At 42.9% G+C, this 21,715-nt stretch overlaps 1 long non-coding RNA gene across 1 annotated transcript; it reads left to right on the plus strand.

Moving 5' to 3' along the window:
- Window positions 1-2,590: 2,590 nt before the first annotated feature.
- On the plus strand, window positions 2,591-16,422 carry LOC110342045. Its single transcript, XR_005876365.1, has 3 exons — window positions 2,591-2,756; window positions 10,012-10,162; window positions 15,608-16,422. It is a non-coding gene; the product is annotated as an uncharacterized LOC110342045 (long non-coding RNA).
- The last annotated feature ends 5,293 nt before the right edge of the window (window positions 16,423-21,715 follow it).

The following is a 21,715-nucleotide window of genomic DNA, read 5'->3' on the forward strand; positions in this document are numbered from 1 at the left end:
GAAGGACAGAGAATCTCAAATGGCAAGGAGAGCAAGGGAAGAGATTCCTTGATAGGGGCAACCATTATGGGGTTAATGAGAAATCTGGCACTAGGGAAATTCCTAGGAATCCACAAGGATGGCCCCAACTAAAAATCTAAGCAATAGAGAGAGTACCTTACCTGCCCGTCCCCTATAATGAGATTGGTGACTGCCTTAATTTCCATCTTAGAGCCTTCATCTAGTAACCGACGGAAGCAGAAGCAAAGATCTACAACTAAGCACTGGGCCAAACTCCTGGAGTCTAGTTATAGAGAGGGAGGAGAGGAAATATGAGCAAAGGGGTCAAGACCATGTTGGGAAACCCACAGAAAGAGATGACCTGAGCAAGTGGGAGCTCACTGAATCCAGACTGATAGCTTGGGAACCTGCATTAGATCTAACTAGGCCCCTGAATGTGAGTGACAGTTTGGGGGGCTTGGGCAGTTTAAGGGGCTACTGGAGTGGAAGCAGTAATTATCTCTAGTGCACGAACTGACTTTTTGGAGCCCATTCCCTATGAAGGCATAACTCATCAGCCATACATGGTGGAGGGTCTTGGTCTTGCCGCAAATGATGCAACAGATTTTGATGATTCCCCATGGGAAGCTTCACCCTTCCTAAAGAGTAGATGGGGAGTTTGGTGGGGAGAGGTTGGAGGGAGTCGGAGGATGGGAGGGAAAGGGAACTGGGATTGCTATGTAAAATAACATTGCTTTAAAAATAAAAAATACAGTACTTCTTACCCTGTAAAGAGAAAAGCCTTCCCACCAGCCTGGTTCCAGAGCTGCACCAGTCCCAAATAAACACACAGGAGGCTGTATTAATTATGAAGCTGTTGGCCTTGCTTGTTTCTTACTGTCTAGCTCTGACTTAAGTATTTACCCCATAATTTTTAATCTAAGTATTTCTCTTACCGGAGAAAAGTTTCCGGGCTTCTTATCCCTATGGCAGTTACATCTTGACTTCCTGTGTTTCTCCTACTCAGACAAAAAGAAAGGTCTTAACTTTAACATAGTCAAATTATATATAACAGAACAGTTATCAAGTAAGAACACAGCTACAATATTTGGTCTATCAACATTTAGCAAGATTTAAAGAAAATATCATCCATCCCATCCTTGTGGGTCCAAAGTCCTATATGTAGCTTATCTTGTATCATAACTAAGGAAAATTATAATTATAACTATCTGCCTTCAACTCTATCAAAGACCACAGAAGGATAATATGTAAACACTGCCTGGACAGTCACCAGAAGTTCCTCTGTAACGTTGGGGCATCCATCTTCAGCCCACAGGCCACAGTGTGTCCAGAAGGCTTCTCAGCAAAGCAGGAAATTTCAAACTGTCCGTTTGCATTGGCAGTCTGTCAGTCATTTTTCTGTGTCCTGCAGAAAGTCTCGTAGACTCTTCCATGAAGCAGGAACCCTGAAGGACTGTTGAGTTCAGCAGTCACTTTCTTGTGGGTTCTGCATGTCCAGTTTATACAGCAACAGTCAAGTAGCCTAGGCAAGAGTAGTTTCTTGCCCAAATGGCTAATCTTTCCATGTTGAAAGCAAACTCCACAACAAGTTTCTTGTATGCCCATCTTCCTCTCAGACGTAATTGATGATGCCAGAAGCAGACATTTCTCATTGTCAAGAAAAACCCTAAACTATTTTAAATGCCATTTTCTGAAGGTCTTTGAAAGGTTTGAAGACTATCTATTTCAAATATATCTCTGTATATCTAGAAAACCTAACTTACATAACTATAAGGTCTGACTATTATAAGTAACTATCTATAGTCTGTACTTAATTATGCATTATGTATTAAAAGAACAGTATAAGCACAATACTTAATCAAGAGAAATACACGCATCACAAAATTGACTTTGAATTTGTATCAATAAATGAAAAACCATACCAATACAAACTACTCATTTCCATGCCATAGTCCCCTTTTTCCTTTAAAAAGAGATTAGTTGTGATCATTAACTAATTATAAACAACCCCATTTAAATGAAAACAAATATTTATAAACAAGATGGGAATTAGGACGCCGCTCATTCCAAACGGCATCGTGCTGGAAGGGGGTGCTATTCATACCATGGGGATCATGATAAAACTCAGAAACCTGTATAAGTCCGTATTTTCAGAGTCTGTAAGACTGCATCATCTTAGCTGTTTCAATTGTTGGAACACTTGGCCCACTGCTTCCAGGGGTCTTGGTTCATCAAACCACAGAAGCCTGGAAGGAATCCTTAGCTTTTCATTTTCTGTAGAAACATAAACAATAACTCCTTTCCAAAGTAACATATCCTTATACTTAAATTTTGAAGTCAAGGCATTTTCAAAAGATATAAGTTGAATTAATTCAGCCACTGTTGGGAGCTGCAGAGTACCGTGCCTATAGATGGCGCTGGTTTCCACATTCCGCCAGCCTGACGGCGAGTGCTCTCAGTAAGTAAACAACTCCTTATTAGGAGTAAGGCCACGTACCCTTCTAAATCTGCTTGGTGACAACCTATCCTAGCGTGCCACCTGGGTGTAGTTGATTGGCTATCGCTGAGTATATTAAGCTCCAACTTCCTGTGGTCGGGGCCACTCCCTGTAAGTAAGTTTCCCAAATGAACTGTGAGAAGAAGATTCCTCGTTGCCACGTCATTCTTGTTGGTCGAGGGTGGTCGCGACAAAGTGGTGGCCCGTATGGGGGCGTTGGAACTTCTCACAGTCGGGGCGGTACCAGTAAGTTACCGAGGTAAGCGGGAAAATAAGGACCTCGGTAAAGAGGCGATAAGGTCTCCGGTTAGGAGCAATAAGGTCTCCGGTTAGGAGCAATAAGGTCTCAGGTTAGGAGCAATAAGGTCTCTGGTTAGGAGCAAGACAGTTCACAGCTAAGGCGAACTGAAAGTAAAAGGCCTCGCGTCTGCTTTAGCTTGCAGAGTGAGAGAAAAGTAAATGGACCCCGCTTTTGTGGTGATGATTTGGCTAGTGTTTACTATTGTAGTGTGGGCTCTTGTCTTTTGGTGCTGTTATCCAACTTGCACACCTCGGAGCACAACAACTAAAAGAGTAGACTTTAAAAAGGCATAATGGGATCGTCACAATCACATCCAATTTTTCTGGCTCTTCAGGAGCTGCTTCTTTCAAAAAGTTTAAACTTAAGCAAAGCCACATTGCAGAGGTTTTTGAGTGAATGCAATGCCATTGCACCCTGGTTCGCAGTTTCAGGGAACCTCTCTGTGGCTAGCTGGGATAAGCTGGGAAAAGACCTGGAGTTTGCTTGGAAAGAAGGAACGCTGAAACCATGCATTCGGCCAGTATGGCGGCTGATACGCACTTGTCTGGAGGATCAAGAGGGGAACAAAAAGGCTATAGAAAAAGGACAGGTTGCCCTCCAGATGCTCCAGGAAGAAAGATCAGAACAATCAGAAGGTGAGGTTGCGAAGAAGAGACAGAAAGGGAAAAAGAAACAAATCTATCCCTCCTTAAGGGAGCTGAGGAAAGAACTAGAAGAATCGGGGGAAGATTCAGAAACAGAGGAGGACCTCTCGGAGGATAAGGAAGAAGAGATTGTTGAGCTAATGGGAAAACATTCTTTAAGAACGCCGGAGACGCAGCACCCTAAAATGGCGACTGCAAAGCAAGGGCACCGCCCTACCGCTCCTCCACCCTACTGTTCACCAGAGGAACTACAAGTTCCTGGTTGCAATACTTTCTGCCCGGAAGTGTGGCACACTGTTCGTGCCGAGTTTCGGATTACCCGGCCACTGGCTTATCCAGTTTTCCAGGATGGTAACCAACAGAGATATCATGAGCCGCTTGACTTTAAAATAGTCAAAGCCCTGACAGAGTCGATACACACCTATGGCGTGAGAGCGGATTTTACAATTGCCCAGGTGGAAGCACTTAATCGCTTCTGCATGACACCTGGTGATTGGATGAATTTGGTAAGAGCTTGTCTATCGCCAGGACAATATTTAGATTGGAGAGCTTTCCAAATTGAATTTGCCAATGATCAAGGTGCGGCTAACCGCGCGGCTGGTAACCCTGCCTGGGATGTAGACATGTTACTTGGTCAGGGTCATTTTGCGCAACAACAAACAGGATATCCCCCTCAAGTGTATGATCAGGTTAACCAAATAGCCATTAGGGCTTGGAGGTCTCTGCCCAATAGAGGTGAAGTCAGTGGAAACCTTACAAAGATATTACAAGGCCCTATGGAACCCTTCTCAGATTTTGTGGCTAGGATGGTAGAAGCTGCAGGAAGAGTGTTTGGGGATCCAGATACTGCTATGCCATTGATTAAGCAGTTGGTTTATGAACAGTGCACAAAGGAGTGTAAGGTTGCTATAACCCCATATAAAGGTAAAGGCCTTGAAGTCTGTACAGAGTTAGGAGGTCCACTGACCAATGCAAGCCTAGCAGCTGCGGTGATGCAGCTAACTAAGAAAGGAGGAAATGCAGGGGCCTGTTTCAACTGTGGCAAACAAGGACGCCTCAAAAGGCAATGCCCTGAAAGAGGAAGTAGTAACAGAGGCAGTGGCTCCACCCAGCGGCCTAAGCCGGGGCTGTGCCCTAGGTGCAAGAAAGGAAATCATTGGGCTAGTGCCTGTAGATCAGTGAAAGACATTAACGGACAGCTTTTTGCTCAGGGATATGGAGGAGCTCGTCCAAAAAATGGACAGCGAGGCTCACGACCCCAGGGCCCGCAAATATATGGGGCCATGGAGAATCAAGCCCAAGAACAGAACCCCGAAACATGGCCCTCTCTTCAACATCCGAGGGATTGAGGAGAGCCACTTCAGGCTCCACAGGGCTGGACTTATGCTCCACCAGACTCGTATTAACACCCATTATGGGGGTCCAACTTGTAGACACTGACTTTAAAGGACCCCTTGAGCCTGGTTCAGTAGGCCTGCTTCTAGGAAGATCATCTGCAACCGTAAAAGGGCTATGAGTACATCCAGAAGTGATAGATCCTGATTACACAGGTGTGGTAAAGATTATGGTAGAATCCCTAAAGGGATTACAGCCATTTCTCCTGGAGACAGGATAGCACAGCTGCTGCTTCTGCCAAGCCTACATGATAAATTTCCAGCGCAAACCAGGGAGAGGGGAGAAGGAGGTTTTGGTCCCAGGGGATCAAAATTGACCTTCCTTGCCCTAGATCTCGACCAGCGCCCAACTTTAGAATTACTATTAGATGGTAAGAGAATTCTAGGTTTATTAGATCCTGGAGCTGACAAGAGCATCATAGCCACCAAACATTGGCCTCCTGGCTGGCCTATACAACTCTCTTCCCAAACTTTACAAGGGTTAGGCTATGCTAAGGCCCCTGACATCAGTGCCCGACAGTTGTCTTGGAGAGATCAGGAGGGGCACTCTGGGACATTTCAGGCTTATGTATTAGAGTTACCAATTTCACTGTGGGGTAGAGACTTACTAAAAAACATGGGTTTGAAGCTCACCAATGAATATTCTGAGACATCTCAAAACATCATGAAAGGAATGGGATACGTCCCAGGTCGGGTCTCAGAAAACATCTACAGGGTCACACTAGTCCCATTATTCCACAGCAAAGACCAAAGAACCTAGGTTTGGGTTTTTCCTAGGGGTCGCTGGGGGAGGTATTTCCATTACCTGGAAAACGGAGGAGCCAGTATGGGTTCCCCAGTGACCACTCTCTTCTGAAAAGCTGGAGGCTGCCAGAACTCTAGTGCAAGAACAGCTTAATTTGGGGCATATAAAGTTCTCTGTGTCTCCATGGAATACTCCCATCTTTGTAATTAAGAAAAGTTCTGGCAAGTGGAGATTGCTTCAGGATCTTAGAGCTATTAATCAGCAGATGCAAATTATGGGCCCAGTACAACATGGCCTTCCACTTTTAACCTCTTTGCCCGCAGCCTGGCCTATTATTTCTATAGATATTAAGGATTGTTTCTTTTCTATACCTTTATGTGCCAAAGATTCAAAGCGCTTTGCATTTACATTGCCTTCATGTAATCATGAGCAGCCCGATTTGAGATACGAATGGGTAATGCTGCCACAGGGAATGGCCAATAGTCCAACTATGTGTCAATTGTTTGTTGCAGAGGCTATCGCCCCTTTAAGGGAGGAGTTTCCAAAGATTAGATGTATCCATTATATGGATGACATTCTATTGGCTGCTAAGGATGAAGAAATGCTCAACAAGGCATACTTAGAATTGGTGAAATTACTTGAGATATGTAACTTAGTCATAGCTTCAGAAAAGGTACAAAGAAACACTGTTATTAATTATCTAGGGGCTAAGATTTTCCCTCATACAGTTATTCCACAGAAGATGGAGATTAGAAAAGATAATTTGAGAACCCTTAATGATTTTCGAAAGTTGCTAGGAGATATAAATTGGATCAGGTGTTATTTGAAATTACCTAATTATGAGTTAAAACCATCGTATAACATCCTCAATGGTGACTCAGCTTTAGATTCACCTAGGCAGTTAACCACTGAAGCCTGAGAAGCACTAAAGAAAGTAGAGACAGAATTACAAAATGCCAGCCTTAAACGCCAGCGAGAAAACATGGATATTCTTTTGTGTGTGCTTCCAACATTGTCTCACCTACTGCCTTGCTATGGCAAGATGGCCCATTGCTATGGATTCATTCCCGATCCTCCCCGGGAAAAACTGCTGAGCATTTTCCAACAGGGATTGCAGAATCAGCACAAAAGGGAATACAACAGTGTCTCCAGTACTTTGGGAGGATACCGAGTAAGATCATAATCCCAGATACAGCTCAACAAGTCAGGGTCATTTGTGGGACAGTAGATGAATGGGCCATTATATGCTGTGGATATTCAGGAGAATAGATAATCATTATCCAAAGCACCCTTTAAGGTCATTTTTTTAAGGAACTCCCGGTCATTTTTCCTAAGATGACTGCGACTACTCCTATTCCTGGAACCGTAAACATTTTCACTGATGGGTCGAAGACAGGCTGCGGGGCTTATATGATAGAACATCAGGATCCAATACAAGTTCAGTATCCACCTGGTTCCCCCCAGATTATTGAGTATAAAATTGTTCTTGAAGTATTTAGAAATTGCCCGTTTTCCTTTAATCTGATTTCTGATTCGGCATATGTTGTGAATGCTGTTAGAGCCCTGGAGGTTGCAGGACCTATTAAACCAAACAGTACAGTTTGCAAGCTCCTACAGTAATTGCAGAGGTTGATTTGGCATCGCGATCAGAAATTTTTTATACAGCATATTAGGGCTCATACTAACTTGCTAGGACCTTTATCAAATGGCAATGAAGCTGTAGATTTGTGCACTAGAAGAGAGTATGCCTTTTTCGCTTCCCCCCGTGGAGCCAGCGCAGCAATTTTGAAGATTTGGCAGATGGATGTCACTCATTTTTCTGGGTTTGGGAATCTTAAATACATTCACGTGTCCATGGACACATGTTCAGGCATTATTCACGCTATGCCTATGAGTGGAGAAAAGGCTCGCAATTGTCATTAGGCATTGCCTTGAAGCGTGGGCTGCCTGGGGTAAACCTCAGCAATTGAAAACAATCTCTTGCCTGCTCAGAACAAAAAGAGATTTTGGGATAACGGCGGCCCTAGCCACGGCAATAGCTGTGTCTGCCGCAGCGGCGACGACAGCTGCCGTTGCCATGGTTGCGATAATTCAGACTGCTGAGACAGTTAATGAAATTGTGGAGAAGACGGCCTCCACATTGGCCACTTTGAAATCTATTGATTTCATTTGAAAGCTGGCATCTTGACAGTAAATCAAAGAGTGGACCTTCTGCAAGAACAGGTGGATGACTTGGTAATATTGACCAACTTAGGATGTATTCATTCCCTCTCTTCTTTGTGTATTACCTCCAGGGTGGCTGAGAACTACACAAAAAAATAGTAACCTGAGCTGGCAATTGAGTGAATACCTCCCGGGGAATGGAGTAAGGAGTTTGAGAACCTGACAGATACCCTGATCATTTCCCTGAATGCTACGTGCCTGGATATGTCCACTGTCAATGCTGTTTTAAATATGCTTAAACAAGCTTTTAGTTATATTAAGGAATGGGCTGGCGTGGGTGTTATGCTTTCCATGATGTTGTTAGCCATTTTTGTCTGCCTGTGGTGTCTATGCAGGATTAGGAAGTCACAAAAATCCCAAGCTGCCATGTTGGTACAGGCCTTTGCTGCGCTGGACGCAGGACAATCACCTCAAGCATGGCTATCCATGCTGACAGACAAATAGGCATCTGTCTCGCCTTTGCTGAGTGAGTGATACGTATCCGACTCAGTCATGCTCAATGACGGGCACCTACCCTTCTTGCAAAACGAAAGTGTTCCCTTCAACCTAAGACATGAGCCTGTGAGGGTGACACAGAGACTCTGTGACGGGTAAGATAGGGACACTGGGGTTGAACCTAAGACAGAGATGACTGAAATCTAATAACAGATAGATACGGCTACTCCTCTTATATAAAAACAAAAAAGGGGGAACTGTTGGGAGCTGCAGAGTACCGCGCCTATAGATGGCGCCGGTTTCCACATTCCGCCAGCCCGACGGCGAGTGCTCTCAGTAAGTAAACAACTCCTTATTAGGAGTAAGGCCACGTACCCTTCTAGATCTGCTTGGTGACAACCTATCCTAGCTTGCCACCTGGGTGTAGTTGATTGGCTATTGCTGAGTATATTAAGCTCCGACTTCCTGTGGTCGGGGCCACTCCCTGTAAGCAAGTTTCCCGAATAAACTGTGAGAAGATTCCTCGTTGCTGCGTCATTCTTGTTGGTCGAGGGTGGTCGCAACAAGCCGCATTTATAATCAAGTGTACTTTAGCAGTTGTTCCTTCCTTAGCAATCAAAAAAATGAAAAACACAATAGCATACAGTATCCAGACTTTCTGTGTATTTTCCATCTTTACGTGGCTTATTTATTTATTTATTATTACTTTATTTCTTTTACTTTTATTTATTTTTCTCTGAGACAGGGTTTCTCTTTGGAAATCCGCCTGCCTCTGCCTCTGGAGTAAATCCTACCGGCTTGTGCCACCACAACCGGCTTCTCTATTTACCACTATGCCGTTTTTTTTCTCTCTCAATCCTATGTATATTTTTAAACATACTATACACCTTTAGAGGTTTTTCTTCATCCAAGTCTGACTTTACTGTAAATCTTTATGTTTTTCTGGCCACGTGTCTAATCTGTTAAAACTGAGGCTGTTTAAACTGCCGTTTTTCCAAGATGGCTGGCATAAGCTTGACTCCAGCTGCCAACTTGGAGATGTGGTCACTGCCACTTTCAGCTGTATGTACACACCTTTCAATCCTTAGCAGAGCCTCTTAAAAGAACCTTGGTGGGGTTTTTGTTTGTTTGTTTGTTTGTTTGTTTTTGCTTATGCTGAGCCAGGAAGACTCCCTTGAGCGAATCGCATGAGTCTCTGCTTGTCGCTAGCAAAACAGAGCCCACCTGAGAAAATGCGGCTACCAAAAACCCATACTTTTCTCCGTTCTTTTGTTTCTAAAATTCCTTTAAAGCTTTCGTCATTCTGCGTGCAAATTCATGATTCCACTACTGATCACCAGTATGTAAAGAGAAGCCTTCCCGCCAGCCTGGTTCCAGAGCCGCATCAGTCCCAAAAAAACACACAGGAGGCTGTATTAATTATGAAGCTGTTGGCCTTGCTTGTTTCTTACTGGCTAGCTCTGACTTAAGTATTTACCCCATAATTGTTAATCTAAGTATTTCTCTTACTAGAGCAAAGTTTCCAGGCTTCTTATTCCTATGGCAATTACATCTTGACTTCCTGTGTTTCTCCTACCCAGATTCCTCCTGGACTCCTAGTCCCACCTATCTTGCTTCCCTATTGGCCAACAGTGCTTTATTGACAAATACACAGGATTTCCCGACATTACCCTGCTTGTACATGATATCCAATACTGCTACTTATGCAGGCACATGATAATAAGAAAGTATTAATATGTGATTACATAATATTCATGACTTCTTCCATGCAGGAACACAATATCCAGGACTTCTCAAGTGGGTACCTCCTAAAGGGGACTGATAACCCTGACTGTTCATGATATCCAGTAAGTTTTCTCACGTGAGTAGCAATGTCATGGACTGCTCCCCAAAAGCTACACAGAATCCAGAACTTCTTCCCATGTAAGTACATTATACAAAAAATGTCTATGCGTGCTCATACAAGTTATTCAGTACTTAGTCCCATGAAGGCACAGGACATCTAGGACTTTGTCCCGTCCAGATACATGATATCATGCACTGTTCCTGGCTAGGTACTGCTGGAGTCCTGCTCCAGCAGGCTTCTGAGTGGCAGGAAAAAGGTATGAAGTCAGTGAAGAATGAAGTCTGACCAGCAGTTGTCTTTCTAATAGATGGCCCCAAATAGTTTGAGCTGCCTTTATTTATACAGGGTTCTGATGCATTCAAGCATGAGAAGTGTCCATTCACTTCTCTTTAACCATTTTCTAAGAATCATTAACATTTACCAATTTTAGTTTAATTTCCTCTGCTCCACTCCCTTCATTATCATTAATTTTACATTGCAAGACAAATGATTATACCTAGTCAGGCACATCTTACTCATACTGTGTCCTAGCCAGCAGTAAACATGAAGCTACAAAATAAAAGAAATTCAAGCTCTATGATTAGTCCTATATTTTTGCAATCAGTTGAATGTATGCTGCCATACCTAGGATATTATTTTCAGGGGTAAGTCAATTTATGAATATTTGTATATTGCTTTTATGTGGATGACAGTTGCCATCCTATTCTTTAAACATTCTGAAAATGGTAATGATGACCTAACTCTTTAACTGTTGGAACCAAGTTCTTATCCTTTCTGACAGTTTCTACATGTACTTTTACAGAGAGTTTTAGATTCCTTTATTGATATTTTGGCACTGAAAAAATATCTAACTATGCATGTCCTGGCACCAGGGAGACGTCTGACCTTTCATGCCCTTTATCTTTTCCTTATATGTTCCTATAAGTTTTTAATGTCATCTTTTAGGAAACTGTCTCCCAAGCTCTTACATTCTTTGGAATACACTTATCTTTTAAAAAAAAAGAATAGTTAAATAAGCAAGGATCATTAACCTTAGTAAGTTCCTCCTGCTTTCTCAGGATCACTGCATGTGGGTACATTATATTAAGACATTCATGCATGTGTCCATTATTTTTCAGGACTGCTTGCCAGGCAGGTACATGACATTCATGACTTTTTCTGTGTGGATACAACATTTACAGGACTTTCCCCTTGCGTGCACATGATATCCTCCAAGACTGCTCCACATGAGGTTACATAATATGCAGGGCTGCTTGTGACATCCAGGGTGTGATACCATGCTGATACATGATATCCAGGACTCCAAGTCCTGCTGGTATATGCTATCCAGGATGGCTTCCCATGTGGACACATGATATACAGGACTTCCCATGTGCATGCAAGATATCAAGGACTGATTCCCATGCAGCAGCATGATATCCAGAGCTGTTACTTACATGGATCTGTGAAATCCAGTACTTTGCATCATGTGAATACATGATATCCAGGATTTATTTCAATGCTTGAACAGGATATCAAGGGCTTCTTCCCTAGTGGGCACATATATTAATCAGGACTGTGTGCAATGCCAGTGCATGCTGTCCAGAAGTACTTACTTAGGTCCACTTCTAATCACTATGCATGACTTCCCAGATTTGTCCCATGTAGGTACATGATATTCAGGACTCCTACCCATGAGGGTAAATACACCCAGTACTTCTTCCCATACAATTGCATGATATCAAGAACATCCCACAATCTGGATAGCATGTCTAGAACTGCTTCACATATGGGTGCATGGCATGCAGGATTTCTTTCAACCCAGGACTCTTCACAGGTGGGTATATGATATACACAATTTCTTACCATGTACGTACAACATTTCCAGGACTGCTTCCTATGCAGGTTCATGGTACCAGGGAGTAAATCCCATATGGTAGCATGATATCCAGGACGTCTTACCATGACATATAGCATATTGGACTTCTTACCATGTGGGTAAATGGTACTCAGGATTCCTACCCAAGCGGGTCTATGATATCCAGGACTGCTTGTCATGTGGGGACATGATATACAGGACTTCTTACCATGCAGACATACGCTATCAAGGGCTGCTTCCCAAGGGGTTGTATTGTATATAGAACTGCTTCCCAGGCAGGGACATGACTTCCAGAAATGCTTCACATATGTATATGTGGTATCCCAGACTTCTCCCCATTCAGGTAAATGTGAAGAACTCACGTCTATGCAGAATAGCATATGCAGGGCTGCTTTCCATGTAGGTACATGATATCATGAAAAGTTTCCAATGTCAGTACATAGCATGCAGAACTTCCCACCATGTGGCTACATGACATCCGTAACTGTTTCCTGTGGGTCTTCATGACATCTGAGAGTGCTTCCCAAGTGGGTACATGATGTACAGATTTCTTCTGCTGCTAGAAAAAAAAAGATGAAAAGGACCCCATCCATTCAGGTGCCACACAGACAGGCCTTTGTCCCTGCTGGTGTACATTATTCAGGACTTATTCTTATGCAGGTACATGATATCCAGTGCTTCTTTCCATGTGGATACATAACATGAATTACTCCTTCCCATGAGGGACAATGATGTCCAGGACTTCTTCACACATGTGTTCAGTATTTGCAGGGCTGCTTCCCAGGCGGTGACATAACATTCAGTACTGATTACAGTGGTGGTACATGACACCCAGTGATTCATCTCATGTGGGTTCCACAAATCTAGAAATGATTTGCATACAGGTATATAATCTCCGGCATTTCTTCTGAAACTCCTGCCAACATATCCCTGACTTCTCCTCGGACCCACTGCGTCCCCCTCTTGGTGGCAGAGCTTGGGTGATGAACCTTCCTCACCGAGGCCTCCTGCCTCAACCACTCGAAGCCCAGCGGATGATCTCAGCTTTCCACCCTGTCTCCTGGCCACAACTAGCAAAGGGAATCCCCTGAAAACTCCAAATCACATCCACATTACTTGTTCATCCTAACCCTCAAAAGTGGCCCTTATACTCCCCCACAAACACACAAAAGACCATCTTTACAGTTGGCGGCATACTCCTCTCCTCTGCAATACTTCCCACATCTCCATCCATCTCCTCCCTCTCCCAGACATCCCACGCCTCCACCTGCTCTGCTTGCTTCTCCAAGGCTTCAAATTCCCCCCTGAACTTTCTGTTCTTCTATTGGACACCCAAACCTCTGGTGTAGCTCCAAAGAGACAGTGACTGATAGACAGCTCAGCAATCCTGCCACCCCTCTGGTGTCCACCAGGAGCCACCACCGCCACTGCCACCACCACAAATGCATTCACTGCCCCATCCGTTCAGTCCATTGCCAGAGCTCTGGTAACTCTCCAAAGCCAGCCTCCTCCTCCCACCATGGCTACAACCACAGTCAGCTGCTGCCTCAGCCCAGCCACAGCTCTTAGTGGCAGGGACTCACATGCCAGCCTGGCCTCTGCTTCCGTTTGTACACTCTCAAAACCCCCAGACCTCTCGTATTTTCTCCCCACGTCTTTATCAGCCCCACTGTATGGGATGCCACCTCTGCCTCCCTTGCTGCACAACAAAAGCCCCTCTGTATTAGACTCTAAGATTCTTCCTACATCTCCAAACCCCAAAATCCCTCCCTTAACCAGACCAGAAGTCTCAAACCCTTCCCCTATAATGAGATTGATGACTTCGTTAAGTGTCATCCCACAGCCTTCATCCAGTAGCTGATGGAAGCAGAAGCAGGGATTCACAGCCAAGCACTGAGCCAAACTCCTGGAATCCAGTTGTAGAGAGGGAGGAGTGATGAGTAAAGGTGTCAAGACCAGGCTGGGGAAACCCACAGAAACAGCTGACCTGAACAAGGGGGAGCTCATGGACCCCAATCTGACAGCTGGGGAACCAGCATAGGACCAAACCAAATCCCCTGAACGTGGGTGTCAATTAGGAAGACGGGTTATGGGGCCTCTGGCAGTGGAACCAGTATTTATTTCTAGTGCAAAATGAACTTTGGGAGCCCAATCCCCGCAGAGGGATACTCTCAGCCTAGATACGTGGGGGAGGGCCTAGGTCCTGCCTCAAATGATGTGACAGACTTTGAGGATCCCCCATTGGGGTTTTCACTCTACCTAGGGAGGGATGAGGATGGCATGGGGGGAGGGGGTTGGTGCGGGTATAGGAGAATGGGAGGGAGAGGGAACTGGGATTGATATGTAAAATAAGATTGTTTCCTATTTAAATAAAAATTTATTTTAAAAACCCTCAACTCTCCTCTCCCCAAGTCAGCTATCTTAGATTCTAACTCCAACCCATTAACACCCCACAGTAGACTACCTTTTCCATCTCTACTCCTTATCTCCACCCTCATAACCTAGTCCTACCCCTCTCTCAACGCCTAATTTACAGAACCTCCATCCCTTCTGCCATCTCAGAATCTATCCCTGCAAACTTCTCTCATCAGAGTTCATCGCTTGCACTTACTACCTGTGAGACAACAATCACACCAACATGCCAGCCTGTCAAGCTGCCCTTTCATCCCTTATGGCTTTCCTCACTTCCCCATAATCCAGATAACAACATACCCAACCCTCTTTCAACACAGGACAGTATTCACTATTTAATCAAATATTTCACTCTAATACTAAATCCCTTCTATCATTTCTCAGGACCTACCCAACTCTCACCCCAGCAGATAAGACATACAGAGCCTAACCCAAACATACAATGTGTGTCAGAAAACTAAACCCCTCCACTCTGCAACACCCTGCCTTTCCCACTCACCAAGTTATATAGGTCTGAAGTCATGACAGTCTAAGAAAATACAGGTTATGAAGGCCTGAGCATGTGGAGTCTTAAGTAAGCTGTTACAGTTTGTACGTGCTGGTTATGAAAATGTTAGAAGGTCTGAGCATGTGGAGTCTTAAGTAAGCTGTTACAGTTTGTACATGCTGGTTATGAAAATGTTAGAAGGTCTGAGCATGTGGAGTCTTAAGTAAGCTGTTACAGTTTGTACGTGCTGGTTATGAAAATGTTAGAAGGTCTGAAGATATGAAAGCTTAAGTATGCTGTTAGGGTCTGAGAAAGTAACTTAAGGTATATAAAAAGTTGTTTCAGATTTCTTTCCTTCTCTCTGTGCTATTGCTTGTGTCTCCAAACTTTTACTATGACTCAGAAACATAAATCTTCTCTTTCTACAACGTGTTCCAATACAGATAACAATCAATGGTAATGCTAACATACCTAAAACTTTTATCTCTTTTATAAATTAAATTTTTCTTATAAGCTTCAGGAAATAAACTTGAATCCACCTGCCATAAGTCAAGTGGACTCCAGATAGATAATCCTGTCAACTAACAGCTGAAACCTGACCTGTCTATTCCTGAGAGTGAGGCTCTCCCCTTTCCCTGGTTTTCAGACTCCCCTTCTCCAACTACCAGGATCATAAACCTAAGCATTTCAAATGAACACCCAAGATACAAATTTTCCATAAACTCCTTAACTTTACGTCTGCCCCTCGTCTGTCTGTCCCTACAGATTTCAAGTCAACTGCATCAGCTCTGGTACCAGCCCAAGCTTTCCCTTGGAGTCTACACCCTGGTCCAGTCTCACAGATTGCTCTTAGATGGTCCCACAGAACCGAGACACTGAAAGACACAGCCTGCTTTTCCTGGCCTCGACCAGTATTCCAGCTTCCTTGGGTCCACAACAATGATTCCCCGATGGCATGGCAACAGGGAGCAGCCCGAGAGAATGAGGTCCACCTAATGCAACCCCAACAACGCAATAACAAAACAAAAGGGTGTGAATGATGGTCCTCTAGCAGGCCCAACAAGGTCTATTTCCTGACTTGACCACTGATTCATTACTGAGACAATACCCCAAGGTCCAACAATCAAAACTTTTTATTTGGCTAATATGTCCAATCAGCATTCACCAGCTCACCTTATCACAGACTCCCCCTTTTTACCCTTAGAAACCCAGTCCTGTGGAAACACCATTGTTTCCTTGCTTGCCCTCCTGCTTTTCTTGTTTGTGCTTGCTGCCGCAGCCTCTGCAGCCCCCCACCATGCCCCTCTTGGGTAATAAATCTCCTTTGTGATGAGAGTTTGGTGTCTGGGTAAGTCCTGAATTGACTCTGAAGGGGCCGACTTCACTTATACGTCTTACTATGAGGAACTGTATGTAGAAGACTATGTCTCATGAGGGTCATGGTTTTCATTACCATTCCCCATGTAGGTACATGATATGGTTTTCTGCATCCCATTCACATACATTAAATACAGGCCTGTTTCCCTTGGGGGTATGCTGTATCCAGAACTCCTTCCCACACTCCCATAAGAGAAAAATATAGTATCCCTTCCTATTCTGGTATAAAATAAACAGGACTTTTGCCTGCTGTGGAATAATCTTTTTGTACACCATGAAGATGTGTCTTTGCCACGGTACCTTCTGATTAGTTTAGCAAAGAGTTGAATGGCAATAACTATGCAGAAGAGGGCAGTCAGGACTTCTTGGAAGAGAGAAAGGAAAAAGAATTGAACTGAAGCATGGGAAAGATGACAGAGGACCCAGAGAGGAAACAGGAGGTGTAAGATGGAAAAGTGGTTTTAAAAAGGCCATGAGGCAAAACATAGATTAACATAAATGGGCTAATTTAAGCTATAAGAGCTGGTGGGACAAGTTGAAACTATAGGCTGAGCTTTTGTAATTAATAATAAGTCTCTATGTCACTTTGAGGAGCTGGTGACACAAAGACAGCTCTGCCTATGAATAGCACCCAACGTGGGGCTCAAATATCCAAATGTAGGGCCTGAGAAAGCTAGAAATGGTTCTGGGCAAGGAACTGAATGTAGCTTCCTAGCCCTGTAGTCTCTCTGGTGCACTGGCACTCAGCAACACACAGAGGTATGGCTACTGCCTGTGGGCTGGAGCCGGCAGCCAGTGCTGTGTGCTGAGCTGAGCAATGTGGCACCTAACGTGGCAACTTAAGATTTGTCTCATGAAGTCTGAGAACACTGAAAATGCTCTGTAAAGCCAGGTGCAAATACAGAAAACTTCTAAAAAGGTACAGGATGCTTTAAAATGTGCTTAGATGCTGAAGGAAGAAAAGAAAATGGGTATAGACAGTTACAGAAAATAAAAAGTTTAAAAATAATGAAGTAATTTAAAAGAGAGTAAAGTAATAAAAGAAAGTAATCAATGTAAGAATGGAAAATATTATAACACAGGGAGTCTGGATCTTATATGTTGCTTTGTTAATTTTGAATTTTTTGAATGCTAATGAACAGAGAAAAACAGCTGCTGAGAGACACTGGATTATGGAAGGGACTGACAAATTAAATCAACCTATATACTTTAGGTCTTGGTTTCAAAATGGAAGTCAGAAAATGTATTGCTTTGGGGAAGAGGTTATGCTTTGATTTCCACAGAAAACAAAAGGCTGGTTTCACTCAAGGGTGATAGACATCAGGTTTGATTGGGGAGGACCCCTGAAAATCTTGGCTTCATACACAAAGAAATAAACTTAGAAAAGCTACAAACAAGGTGACACATATTTTACCTGCTCAAAGATAAGACAAAAATCATCTTTGGCTAACATGTGTACAATGCACTGTTCATTCTTATGTTAATGAAGATATGTATTTTACCTTTGAAAGTTTGCATGTTTTCAGATCAGGGGGAACAGATACCAATGAAAAGGGTAACCCAGATGATTCAGCCTCACAGAGAACCACTGTTGCAGTTTCCTCAAAAATATATATCTAAAACAACTTCAAAACTCAAAGCTGAGAGCTGAGATGGTCCATCCTTACAGAATATCCAGCCAGGACTTCAGCTAAGCTCTAGACTTTCCCATCACACAGAGACTAAATAAAAAATAATACAGCTTCATCCCAGAGATGTGGGGATGGTTCAACATACAAAAATCTATCGATGTAATCCACTATATAAACAAAATGAAAAAAAATATGGTCATCTCATTGGATGCTGAAAAAGACTTGGACAAAATTCAACACCCCTTCATGATAAAGGTCTTGGAGAGACCTAGACATAATAAAGGCAGTATACAGCAAGCCAACAGCCAACATAAACTAAATGGAAAGAAACTCAATGCTGTTTCCCTAAAAGCAGGAGCAAGAAAAGGCTGTCCATTCTCTCCATATCTATTCAATATTGTACTTGAAGTTCTAGCTAGAGCAATAAGACAGCAAAAGGAGATCAAGGGCATACAAATTGGAAAGGAAGAAGTCAAACTTTCACTGTTTGCAGATGATATGATATTTTACATAAGTGACCCAAAAAATTCTACTGGTGAACTCCTACAACTGATAAACACCTTCAGTAAAGTGGCAGGATACAAGATTAACTCAAGAAAATCAGTAGTTCTACTATAAACAGATGACAAATAGGCTGAGAAAGAAATCAGAGAAATATCACCCTTTATAAGAGCTACAAATAACATAATTATACCGTGGGGGTAATGCTAACCAAACAAGCGGAAGATCTGTATGACAAGAACTTTGAGTCTTTAAAGAAAGAAATTAAAGAAGATATCAGAAAATGGAAAGAACTCCCATGCTCTTGGATAGGTAGGATCAACATAGTAAAAATGGCAATGTTACCAAAAAGAATATGGAAAAAACAACTTTATATGGAAAAAACAAAAAATCTAGGATAGCTAACAGTCCTGTACAATAAGGGGACTTCTGGAGGTATCACCATCCCTGATTTCAAGCTCCATAACAGAGCTATAGTAATTTTAAAAAAGCTGGGTATTGGCTTAAAAATAGACATATGGATCTATAAAACTAAATCAAAGACGCTGACACAAACCCACACACCTATGAACACCTGATTTTTTACAAAGAAGCCAAAAATATACAATGGAAAATAAGAAAGCATCTTCAAGAAATGCTGGCATCACTGAATGTTGACATGTAGAAGAATTCAGATAGATCCATATTGCCCTGCACAAAACTCAAGTCTGAGTGGATCAAAGACCTCAACATAAATCCAATTATACTGAAGCTGATAGAATAGAAGGTGGGAAGTAGACTTGAATGAATTGGTACAGGAGACTGCTTTCTGAATATAACACCAGTAGCATAGACACTTGAATGCATTGGCACAGGAGACTGCTTCCTGAATATAACACCAGTAGCATAGACACTGATATTGACAATTAATAAATGGGACCTCTTGAACTCTTAACTTTAACCTCAAGCAAACCTTTTGGAAAAGGACAAAAGCAGCTACATCTTTCACTAAAATATCATAAGAGCAATTTCTAGGCAACATACTAAAATTCTTCTTTTCTGAAACCTCTTAAGTGAGCTCCCCTACCCCCTCCCAGTTTATTATCACGACAGGAAGCAAGGCAGCATGCAGGCAGACATGGCGTAGAGAAGGATCTGAGAGCTCTACATCTTGACTTACAGGCAACAGCAAGTGATGTGACTCACTGGGCATGGCCTAGGCACGTATGCAACCTCAAAGCCTAACTCCACAGTGACACACCTACTCCAAGAAGGCCACACCTCTTAATGGTGTCACTTCTTTTGGAGGCCATTTTCTTCCAAACCACTACAAGGGCTTTGTACCATACAAGTAGCACAGACTCAGCACTGTTCCTAATACTGGTACTTGGTGTCCTAAATTGCTTTCCATACAGATACATGATATCCAGGATCATTCCTCATGAAACACAGGACTGTTTCACATAAGGGTCCATGATATCAAAAGCTGCATTCCAAGCAAGTACATAATGTTTAGGACTTCTTCCCATGAGGATACCAATATCCAGGACTACTTCCCTTTAAAAAGGTACATGATATCCAGGATTACTTCCTATGCAGGTGCATTTTACTGAATAGTCATAACCGTGAGGTTACATGCTATCCAAGAATTCTCCATGGAATGCAAGACTTCTTCCCATGAAGGTAAATGATGTCCAGGACTGCTTCCCTGGTGGAACCATGATATCCAGGACTTCTCATGAAATATAGGACTGCTTCACATGCAAGCGTATGATATCCAGGACTTCTTCCTATGTGGGTACATAACCTAGGACTTTGTACCATACATGTAAAACATATCAAGGACTGGTTTTCATGTGGGTATGCGATATTCAAAACTGTTTAGCATGCTGGCACATGATATGGAGGACTTTCCCCATGCTGGTACAAGGTATCCAAGATGTCATGCTATATAGGTACCTAATATCCAGACCTGCTTCAGATGCCGGTGCTTGCTGTTCTAAAATGCTAGTCATGTGGGCACATGATATCCAGGATTGTTTCCCAGGTGATTAAATCCAGGACTCATTTCTATGAGGGTGTAAGATATCCAGGATTTTATCCCATGTGAGCACACCATACACAGGACTGCTTCCCATCCCGGTACATGATATCCTTAATTGCTTTCCTTAGTGCTACATGAGATGCAAGACTTACTCTCATGCAGGTGCAAGATATCAGTACATCTTCCCTTGCAGGTACCAATACACAGGGCTTTGTCCCAGTGGGTACTACACAGACAAGACTATTTCTACTGCTGGTTCACAGGATGCAGGAGCCAATATCCAAGACTCTTTCACATATAGGTACATGATACCCAGGACTTCTTTAAATGTGAGTATATAAAATACAGATTGTCTTCCCATGTGGATATATAATATCCAGGACATCACCATTGTGGGTACAATATTTTCAGAACTATTTCCCTTGTGGTTACATGATTTTGGACTGATTATCATGTAGGTACATGATATACAGGATTTCATCCCATAAGAACACATGATACCCAGGACACCTAACTATGTGGGTATGATATATAGGACTGTTTCCAATGAGGGTTAATGATAGCCAGAACTGCTTTACATGTGGCTACATGTTATATAGGACTTCTTCCTACGTAGGTACATGATATCCAAGACTTCTTCCCATATGAGCACATGGTATCCAGAACTGCTTATGATGTAGGTGTATGACACCCAAGACCCTTTCCCAAGTGGGTACATGACCTCCAGGACTGCCTCCAAGAGTTTTCCCACCTGTGTATTTCCAGGACTTCTTCCAATGCCAACAATTGTCTCTAGGAGTTCACATCATGCAGGTACATGATATTCAGGACTTCTATAAATATGGATAAAAAATATCCAGGACTCTGTCCCATCTGTGTACATGCTATCCACAACTGCTTCCCATGTAGGCGCATTATGTGTAGGAACTCTTTCCACGTGGGTATACAATATCCAGGACATCTTGTCATTCTGGATTAAGGTATATTAGACTTTGTCCTGTATGGGCAGCACAAAGACAGGACTGCTTCATGTGCAGGTCCATGCTATCTGGTACTTCTTCCTATACAGGTGCCAGTATCCATGATTTCTTCCCAAAAGATACATGCTATCTGGGACTTCTTCCCACGTATACATATGATATGCAGGGGTTCTCTCCATTTAATAAAACATTTTCAGGGTGACTTCTCATGGTACATGGTATACTGAACTGTTTCCCATGAGGTTACATAGGTCTGGGATTTCATCTTGTGTGGCTACAAGATATCCAATACTACTTCCCATGCAGGAAGATAATGTACATGACTCCCGCCATATGGGAAAATAATATCCAGGACTTCTTC

This window comes from Mesocricetus auratus, unplaced genomic scaffold, assembly GCF_017639785.1.
Source record: "Mesocricetus auratus isolate SY011 unplaced genomic scaffold, BCM_Maur_2.0 Super-Scaffold_15014, whole genome shotgun sequence".
NCBI lineage: Eukaryota > Metazoa > Chordata > Mammalia > Rodentia > Cricetidae > Mesocricetus > Mesocricetus auratus.